The following is an 11027-nucleotide window of genomic DNA, read 5'->3' as shown; positions in this document are numbered from 1 at the left end:
AATAGCCATCCTAATAGGTATGAAATGGTATCTTATTGTAGTTTCGATAAGCTCTTTATATTAAACTTAATTCTCATAAAACATTCTGAGGTGTAAATACTATTATCACCATTTTAGAAATGAGGAAACTATGAAGGGTCATGAATTAAGTAACTTGCTCTACTTCTCAAAGAAAGTGGGAGTTAGAATTCTAATCCAGGCAGTCTTGCTCCAGGGTTTATGCTCTTTTAAATTTTTCCCCCTTGTATTATAATTATGTGCTGCTTCTTATGTACTGCTCCTATCCCCAACCAGGTTTTAAAATTTTATGAAAGTAAAATACATGATGATTATCTTTGAATCACCAAAGTGATTGGATAATTCTTGAATGATGGAGGTGATAAATGTTAGGTGTAGAGATGAGGAAAGTTAGGTGTAGAGATGCTTAGTTCCCCAATATACAAACAATACAACACAGATTGGAACTAGAGCCCCTACCCTTAACTACTATATAGAAACCACTTTATTAACTGTGGATCCTTTTTAGCAGATTCACATTGTGGTCGTATCTGCTATTTCATAGCAGTCTCTTCATACCCACCAGTGTTCTCTGAGCTCATTTATAAAATACAAAAAAATTGAACATTTTATCATCTCCTATTTTGTTAACCTCAAACTGATCCACAAATAAACTTACATTGTATCTTGATACCATTTAGTTATGCACCAAAGTTTATTGCATTGACCAACTTTACATAGCAAGATTTCACATGAAGACGTGAAAAAATGTCATCACCTCCAAAAACTGACTACTTGACAATTAAGTGCCGGATTCCATTAGGAATCTCAGTCAACATAAGGAAGTTGGAATCAGCTGAGTTAAAACTCGGACCTGCTTTATCCTCCTGTCCTCTGCATCCTATCTCTTGCTTATCCTGAGGAAGAGACTGTGGATGTGGTTCCAGTCTGCCATTAGAGAACAATGCTTAGTGAAGTTCAACAGAGGAGGCATTTGTGAGCAAAAGAAATTAAGGGAGTTTTTCAAATATTTAGGCTGACATTGGTCACTTAAATTTACATATTGTTAAGGGAGCTGCTGCACAGAGCCCCGGACACTGATTACATTCAGTAAGGAAATGAACTCATCACTCAATTTTAAATTAGATCAATGGTCTCCAAGTATTTGCCACTTTTGAGAAAGGTTGATAGGATAATCTCAAACCTGTTAGTGAAAATTAGTCATCAAATGGTAAACTTGAGGTAAAATGTTTTAATTTGGCATTGAAAAATATTTTCTAATCACCTATGTATTCTATAATACAGAACTATTAATAGTATAAAACTGCAGAGGGTCTTTACCTCAGTCTTCTGAGGATGCTTTTAAAAAAATAGTGAGTTCATAAAGGTCCAAGGGTTCTCATGTAAAACTTTGTTACATTTCGAGTGTAGGAAAATAAAATCCATTTATAGTTGAGTATGTTTATGAGGCCAATTTCTTTTTGTGTATCTTTCTTTTGAGTTGGCTATAATTGAGCTGGCAAGTGTGTTAATTATTAAACTAAAGCTCTTTTAAACTACACTTGTTTTATTACATTAGTGATTGTACTTCCTATTCTGGTCACAGATTTGGGAGTTTGGTGTTATGTAAAGTCCTCACAGCTTTTGGATAGTTGGATTGGGACCAGTAATTTCTAGTGTTCCCTTTCAGGAAAGGAAAAAATATGATTTGTCAGACTTAAGGAGCTAACTGTAAGCTGGATTCATCTTTACTGAGCAAGCAGAGTCACTTTCCCGTTCAAAAAATAAGGCTACCTAAGAAAAAAGATGCTGCCTTAAAATAGAATATAAACTCATCTTATTTTTAATCTTTTAGTTTACTAATACAAGGCAAGAGCCACTTTCTGTTTTTCAAGGAGTTGCTACATATACTATCTGGACAATACTAAATTGAGAAAGGCTGCAGGCTCTGGGAGTCCTGCCTTGTGAAGATCACACACCTTGTGGCACTGATTAAGGGATTTGGGGTTGGGTGGTTTGACTACTATATCTATGAGGCTAATTTCCCAGAATCATGGGACTTTAGTAACCCATGTTCCTCCAGCTCTAAGATTCCTCTTTAGACTGAGAAAGGTAATTAATGGAACTTTCAGGAATATAGAGAGATGAGGCATGAACCTGGGCTTTATTTGGTATCATAGACACTAATACAAGTGAAACACTTTTATATAATAAATTCTTCACATACTAGAAGGAATAGCTGTGATAAAAGGGGACAATGGAATGAGTCATAGATAGAGTACGGGTGTGCCTCTTCATTGTGTGATCCTGGGCAAATTCTTAATCTCTCCGTGCCTCCTATACCTCATCTGTATGTTGAGAATAACAGTGCACCCTTAAAAGGTTGTGGTGAAGTTTAGAGACAGTAACTGCGAATTGCCTCACATAGTGTCTGATAGACGGCAAGTACTAAATACTTGCAATTAAGATTTGTAACACATGTGTAAACTCTTTCTGCTGTTTCCTGTGTTTGGCTTTGCTGATGGATCAACCAAGATACTTGTGCCCTTAGAGAATTCTCTCACACTGTAGCATTAGCCAACATGCCATATATTATTGAAGATTCCATAAAGAAATATGTGTATAAAGAGCGTTTCACATTACATATACCTCTAGGGTATATGCACACTTTGTGTCAACCAGTATTAAAATACTGAAATATTTCTAAACTGCTTAATAAATAACTGCTGTCCTTAGCTTACCTCCTGTCTCCGTTTTTGCCTTGGAAATTTCTGACCCTCTCCTAGACACCACCATGAGCCAGCAAATAAAAGGTCAGTGCTCAGTGTAGCTCGGAGCCTTGGAATGCACTACTCCAGGACTAAGGTTGGATGGTGACTATTCTGATCAATTGGTGACTATGTAGTCAGTCTCTCCCTAAATAATGATATTATTAACATGGGCCATACTATTCCATTTCTCTCTTGGCTCTATATGTTGAGCCCTGTGTGCTGGTTGCTGTATTATGGGAATATTGGTTATGGACATGATTCCACACACTTGAATCAGCCAAAGCTATCCATAAACAACAGCACCAAGTGTGGAAGGGGAGTATACTATTGTGAGGTTTTCACACTATATATGCAGTGGTATATTATTTGAAGATAGACTATGATAATTAAGAGTGTATATTATAAACCATAGAGAAGGCCCTTTTATTTAACAAGTAAAAGAAGTATAGCTAATAAGCCATAATAGAGAAAAAAATGGAATAATTAAAAACAATTCAAAAGAAGAAAAGAGGGAAAAGGGGACAAAAGAACAGATAGTCTACGGCCATGTTACCCTGAACACACCCGATCCCGTCTGATCTTGGAAGCTAAGCAGGGTCGGGCCTGGTTAGTACTTGGATGGGAGACCACTTAGGAAGACCAGGTACTGTAGCGTAAAAACAAACAAAAAACAAATAGAAAACAGTAAGAAGGTAGATTTAACCCCGCATATGTTGACCATATTAAACATTAAATGTAAATGTTCTAAACATTTGAATTAAAAGGCAGAGATTACAGATGACATTGAATTGTACACTGGAAACCTTGATTTTTATTAACCAATGTCACCCCAAAAATTTTAATTTTAAAAAAGGCAAAGGTTGTCAGATAGGATAAAAAAGCAAGATCTAGCTATATATTGTCTATAAGAAACTCTCTTTAAATATAAGGATACAAACAGGTTAAAAGTAAAAATGGCAAAAAATGTATCATGTTAACACTAATCAAAAGAAAGCTATATTAGAATCAGATAAAGCAGACTTCAAAACAATGAATATTAGCAGGGGTAAAGAGGAACTTTTCAAAATGTCAAAGAGTAATTCATCAAGAGAACCTAACAATCCTAAATTTGTATGCACCAAAAAAAGAAAGACTCAAAATACATGAAACAGATTGTTTCATGACAGAAGGGAGAAACAGACAAATTCACAGTTTATAAGTGGAGATTTCAACACTCCTCCCTAAGTAATTCATAGCATAAGTAAACAGCAAATCAGTGAAAGGAGAAGACTTGAACAATACTATCAACTGAATTGACCTGACATTTTTAGAACACCCAACCAGCAGAATACATAATTTTCAAATGCATTTGTCATATTCACCAAGATAGACCATATTCTGGGCCATAGAAGAACTCATTACGTTTTAGGGGATCGCAATTGTACAAAGTATGTACTCTGACCACAACATAATTAAACTAGAAAGCAATAATAGATATCTGAAAAATCCTTAAATATTTAGAAATTAAACAGTATGCTTCTAAATAACTCATGGGTCAAAAGTAAATCATAAATTTTAAATGGAATCAAAATGAAAACATATCAAAATGTGGGGTCCAGCTAAAGCAGTACTTGGAAGGAAATTTATAGCATTAAATGCCTTCAGTAGAAGAAAGGTTTCTCATTAACGACTAAGCTTTATTCTAAAATATCGGAAAGAGAAGATTGGATTAAGCCCAAAATGAAACAAAGAATGGAAATCAGTAAAATAGAAAACTGAAAAGCAATAAAGAAAAGGAAATGAAGCTAAAAGCTGGTTCTTCAAAAAGATGAATAAAATTGATAAGCCTCTAGTTAGATGGATCTACCCAGACTCTAGCCAGGAGAAAGTGAGGAAGAGGAGACACAAATTACTGATAGTAAAAATTAACGTGGAGGTGTTGCTATAGATTCTACAGACTTTAAAACAATAAAAAAGGGAATGTTATGAACAATATTATACCAATAAATTCAACAATAGTCTTATATGTATTCAGTACATCAAATTGAAAGTTAAAAACTTTCCCACAAAGAGAACTTTAATTCCAGAATACTTTATCACTAAATTCTACCAAACAAGGAGGAACAATATAAAGTCTTCACAAACTCAAGTAATACAAGAGAAAGGAGAGTTTCCCAGATACTCTTGATACCAAAACCAGACAAAGACATTACAAGAAAACTACGGACCAACATATCTCATGAACATAGAAACTATAACAAAAATTTGCCAAATTTTTGCAAACAAATTAATCTAGCAATACATTTTAAAAATACCTTATGACCAACTGAGTTTTATTCCAGGAACATCAGGTTGACATAACATTGCAATTCAATGTAATTCACCATTTTGACAGACTAAAAAAAAATCATGATTCTTCATAGATGCAGAAAAAGCATATGATAAAATTTAATACCTATAGTTAAAACAAACAAATGAACAAACAAACAAAAACACTCTCAGCAAACTAGAAACCCTCCTCAACCTGATAAGGATCATCTACAAAAATCCTAGAGCTAACGTTGTATTTAATGGTGAAAGATTAGATAATCTTCTCCTATGATTAGGAGCAAGGCAAAGATGTCTGCTCTTGTCACTTCTGTTCAACATTGTACTGGGGTCCTGGTTGGTCCATTAATGCAATAAAAAGAAAATGTATACAAATAATAACCCCAAAGAAGCAGAAAGAAAAGACCTCTGAGGCAGCCAAGGGGAAAGGATATCTTTCAAGATGGATGCTGAGTCCTGGAGAGGCAGAAGGAAATTTTCTTCCTGTTGCAGGAGATGTATGTAGACAACCCATTTGAAAAACACAATGATAACAACCCTCCTCCCCGCTTTCAAGAACATTGTTATGAGTATAAAAAATTTAATTTCTTTGGAGAAAAACTTGAATTTGGAGCCAAGGGAGCAAAATTATGCCTTTGTCGAATTACTGTTTTATCAAGAATAGATACATTTCCTATAATTTTTTGCCAGGTTAGAATGTGGTTATATATACAAAGCCAGTTATTCTGTGTGGTTTATGAAAAAAAGATTCATTCTGCCCTTTTAGATAGTTCATTTTATTAGAGAATCTCTAATATAAAAGATTATTAGGCAGGATATTGACAGTGAGGAAGGCTATGGAAACACTCCACTTTTGCTCAATTTGTCTGTTAACCTAAAATTGTTCTAAAAAATAAGGTCTATTAAAAAAAAGATTACTAGCAAAAGTGGCTTTGTTCGATAGGGGAAGAATTGAAATTTGGAATTTTAAAAATTCTAGGAGATAGAGGTTTCTGGGTAAACATGAATGGAACAAGTTGCCATGTTTTTCTGGCTCCAAACTGGTTTCTTTGGTTGAGATCACATTAAAAGTCAAAATAAAGAAAGAAGTCTAAGTTGTTTTTTTTTTTTTCCCGCTTTCAGCACCTGGTCTTCCTAGGTGGTCTCCCATCCAAGTACTAACCAGGCCCGACCTGCTTAGCTTCTGAGATCAGACGGGATTGGGCATGTCCAGGGTGGCATGGCCATAGACAAGTCTAAGTTTTTGAGCACTGGGACTTCTGAATTGGGAGAAGTTCGTGAACTGGATTCTTTGATGAAGGGACTCGCTGCTTCCCGAGGGGACTCACCTTGCCATGCCCACCCTTCCCTACCTGTCTCACTAGGGTTAGTGTAGGTCCTGTGGCCTGGCCTTTTACTGGTCTGTGTACGGAAGGGGGGTTGAGTGGGATTGGGTATCATTTGCATACCTGAGGGAATTGATGGAAGGATGGAGGAAGGGGTGAGCAGATAAGTGGCCGACCCCCTCACAGAGAGCAGGCAGGACAGGCAAGCCTCTAAATTTGGCATCTCTAAGAGGGATCTTATACCAGAAAGCTGCAATAAAAAGCATCAGAACTTCTGGCATCCTCTTCAGTTTGATAAAAATTCTTGTCCAACTGTGTAAATGTTCCCAAGACCACGTCAGGAACATCACTGAGACACACATCTAGACGGGAGGGGGTGGTGGTGTAATACTGATAACAACAATAGCAGTAACAGCTGTCACTCATTGGGCACTTGTTCTGCCTGAATACAATGAACTTAATATGCATTATCTCACTTAATGCCTACCACACCCTATGAGGTAGGAGCTATCATTCCCATTTTATAGATGAGGAAGCAGAGACAGAGAGTTCCAGTAACTTGCCTAGGACTGCACAGATGCTAAGTCTCAAAAAAGGGATCCAACCCAGAAGAGTCTGCCTTTGGAACCTCTGCTCCTAACTGCTGTACTTATTGCTTCCCTGTTGCAATCATCTGAAAGTGATCCCTTGTTTTGCTTCAGTCCAGAGCCAAAGTAGATTGTGATCTAAATGGGCCTGGAGCGGGCAAATTGGCTAAGGAGTGGGGAAGGGTCTCTGGACGAGATACCCGTGACAGTGGAGGTGTGTGGGATGCAGAGGATTAGAGAAGTTCCCTGATCAAAGCCATATACCTGGATGCCTCCACCTTTTCCAAATTCTCACCTTTCCCTTGCATGATTTTCAAGGAAATAAATGGTTCATTATCAGAACTGCAGGTGTGCCGTTGATCACACAAATTTTTAAATCGTATGTATGGAAACAGGCCATTACCATACTCCAGTTTTTGTACTCTTATTGTTCAAAACCTTGTCCATTTGGAACTGAACCTTCTCTGGGTGTCTTAACTATGAGAAGTGTGACAAATCCCACTACGGAAAGAAGTGGGTTACAATAATGACACTAGAACCCACCAGAATGTAAGCTCTATCAGTGCAGGAATTTTGTTTTATTTGTAAATGTAACTCAAGGACCTAAAATGTAAGACATATTCAATAAATATGTTTAGTAATCATGATGATGATGATGATGATGATGATGATGATGATGATGTATATTTAACCCTTTGAAGTACTAGTTCATTTAATATAATATTTGAGCAGGAAGGACAGCTTTTTTTCCTCTCATTAATGGGAAGGTGTGAGAAAAATGAGCCTCAGAAAAGTTAAGTGGGTTGTTAGCTCAAATAGCTAATGAGGAGTAGAAATGGACTGGAGTCCAGCTCTTCCAATTTCTACTCTGAGCTCTTCCTTACTGTCATCAGTCTTACTAGCCATAGTGGGTTATGCTTTTATCTCAGGGATTTCTACTTTGTATTCACCAGCTTCAGAGTTCACAGGAAACCTGGTCATCTCCCATGGCCAGTTTTGACTAGAGTGAACTACACAGGTGATAATGGGAGCTACTGTCACTGCAGAGTGACAGCTGACCATGCTCATGTCAATGTGAACAGAATAATGCCAAAGTTCACTGATTCGAACATACATATTTTTCTCATTTTAACATCTCTGAAACCTGAATGGGTTTTATAATCCCTGTTTTCTAGAATAGAAGTTGAGTTTTTCCAGAGAGAATTTGCGCTTGCTTCTGCCAGTCCCTTAGGTGTGCTACTGACCTGGGAGCCTTCAAATTCAACTTTTTGCTTGAAGAGTGCTCAGTGCAAATTACCGGGGCAGTGTTTCCCCCTCCTTCACCCAGTACCATGGTTGAGCCCGGTACATTTCCTTGCTGTCTCAGCTCTATTTGGGTGTCTCTTATTAGACTTCCCATCTTGGGTACTTTTTCTTTCTAAGTGATACATAATAATGGTCATCTTATGATTGATGCCTCTAAGACTTGATGACATCTGATAGCTTACCCTTATTAAGTGCTTCCTATTTATGAGGCACTTTGCATACATGTCTTAGGTCAGGTTCCCTGCGAACGGCCTCTGAGCTGATTTTTGACACAGGGAGTTTGTCAGAGAGTGCTCTCAAGATCTGCACCTGTGGGATGGGAAAGGAAGCAGGATTGGCCAAAGGGAGATTTTTAACTACAATGCAGTCAGGACAAAGCCCTTAGCTGACCCTTGGGGGTTAGGATTCTGGGACTGAGATGATCCTTCAGAGATGTCCCCAGCTGGGGCAAGCATGGAGCAGGCTTTTATACTTTAACATCAACCATTCATTGGATGAAAGCTCCACCCTTTATCTAATATCCTAAATGGGCTGTAACCTTAGGTGGGGTCTCTCTTTGACCAAGGGCAATTTGAAGGAGCATTTCAGATAGAAGCTGTTATCGGCCATTACTGTTGGCAGCTGGGGAAAAAGCACCTCCATCCTGAAGGGAAGATCTGGGTGGCACATTATGGCATACACTACAATCTATTATCCATGCTACACCCTACCCGATGAGAGGTACCATCCTTACAAACCCTCATTATGAAGATGAGGAAATTGAGGCTTGGAGAGATCGAGTAGCTCATATGTGGTCTCAGCCAGCTGCAGAGGATTCAAACCTGATCTTGACACCAAGACACAGCTCTTAACCATGGAGCCTGCTGCCAGTGTCTGGGGCATGCGTGCTGCACTGTCAGCATCTCGTATTATGTTCTTAGGTAAGAAAGAGAGTGAGCAATGTGTGGTTTCCAACCATATGTGGACTTTTTCTATTGGAATGAAAAAAGCAATAAGACTAGCATTTTACAAAAAAAGAAAAATACTGAGGAAATAGTAAGGATTTAGACTACTGTGGTGTAGTGGGGGACAAGGCAAACCACCTTGCTTACTGCTTTAAAATGTGTACAACCTATACCTGTTTTATGATTTGTCCTAGTATCCATGGAAGGTTGGTAGAGAAGATAGACTTAATTCCTATTTTAGAGGTGAGAACGTTGAGGTCTGTGGAGATAACAGTTTGCTCAGGATCATGCAAAGGGGTGACTCGAGGGCCAGAGTATGGACATGCTACCTCATCCCTGTGCTCCCCACATCTATCCTAGAGGACATGTAACAAGAGGGTGGGCTGCCGTCCCTCTTTAATTTGGAGGTGAGCAGGGCAGGTGTTGGTTAGATGAATCACTCTCTTGAAAGAATAAATATCATGGGTCTTGAAATGGTTAATGGAAAGCAAGGAGTAAAACATTTTAGAAAATTTCTGAAATGTCTAGGGCTTTACTGGTTTAATTAATCATTAAGAAGGAGTAATGTATTTTCAAGAAAAAATAGTTTTGCAATGAATCTGCTACAAGAGCCATATAAGGCAGTTTTCTTATTTGAAGAGAACATTCTTTTGCTTGCTTCAGCTATGAATTTCACTGTTTCAGCTACTTTGCAAATCAGCAACTTCAAAAAACCATCTGTGGGAGAGAGAAAAATGTTTTCAGCTACTTTGCAAATCAGCAACTTCAAAAAACTATCTGTGGGAGAGAGAAAAAAATGGCATAGATGATAGAGGCTCTGTTTATCCTTCTGGAGACCAAATCAAAGTTGTGATGGAAACAAGGAGCAGCAGCAAGGAAAAATCACCTGGGATCTAGATGAACAAGCCATACGACTACGGAGAAATCCAAGAAAGCACCCTGCAATAGCGGAAGGTAGGACAGGGCGAGGATGCGGGGCTGCCAGGTTATGAGAGGCTGGCTGAGATGGAGGCAGTAGCAGTGGCAGATGCCTCTTAAAGGGGCTGCATCCATGAGTGGATTTTTGCGATGATGGACCTACTCGCTCTGAGCACCAGTGCCTGTTCGGCTGCACACAGAGGGCACCAGGGACTTACAGGGAGACATTGTCGGAGTGAGGGCCAAGGACAGACTCACTTGGTACAGAAGTGCCGGCGGTATCCATTGCTCCCTGTTGAGCCCTCCCTCCTACCAGTGCGCAGACACAGCCCCCACATAGCCGCTTCGTCATCAAACTGGATAACAGAGGTCGCTCCGCCTAAAGGATTCCCTGAAATCCTGGCTCCCCCAACTTGAGCCCCACCCAAGCCACATCCAGGTGTATCCTCAGCTAGTCAGGTGCTCCTTGCTGAAACACACTGGTGGAGGCAGCTGGCCTTGGTTTCTGGTGTGGCCTTTTGAGACAACTATAAGCACAGCATCTGTGGATTGCTTGCTGAATGTTAACAGGTGGCCCTGGATGGACAGAGGCTTGGGCTAAATTTGGCCTGGAGCTGAACTCCCCTCAGGACTGTGCCGCTGGACACAAAGCCACTCTAATAAGATGGGGAGACTTAGGAGCTTTGCTTAGTACATGTAAACAGACATGGAAAGGCAGCCAAAATGGGAAGACAAAGAAGCAGAGACCATATGAAAGAACAGAACAGAGATCCAGGAAAAATGGAGTAAAGCAATCTAACAGATGCAGAGTTCAAAACATTGGTTATAAAGATGCTCAATGAACTTAGGGAAAGTGTAGATATATTCGATGAG

The 11027-nt window shown here is 38.9% G+C and overlaps 2 pseudogenes; one reads left to right on the top strand and one right to left on the bottom strand.

Annotated features, from left to right (window-relative positions):
- Positions 1–3304: 3304 nt before the first annotated feature.
- On the top strand, positions 3305–3423 carry LOC112477710 (annotated as a pseudogene).
- Positions 3424–6188: 2765 nt separating this feature from the next.
- On the bottom strand, positions 6189–6306 carry LOC112477677 (annotated as a pseudogene).
- Between the last annotated feature and the right edge of the window lie 4721 nt (positions 6307–11027).

Source organism: Pteropus alecto, unplaced genomic scaffold, assembly GCF_000325575.1.
Source record: "Pteropus alecto unplaced genomic scaffold, ASM32557v1 scaffold121, whole genome shotgun sequence".
In the NCBI taxonomy this organism is placed as follows: domain Eukaryota; kingdom Metazoa; phylum Chordata; class Mammalia; order Chiroptera; family Pteropodidae; genus Pteropus; species Pteropus alecto.
This window is presented reverse-complemented; position numbering and strand designations above follow the sequence as displayed.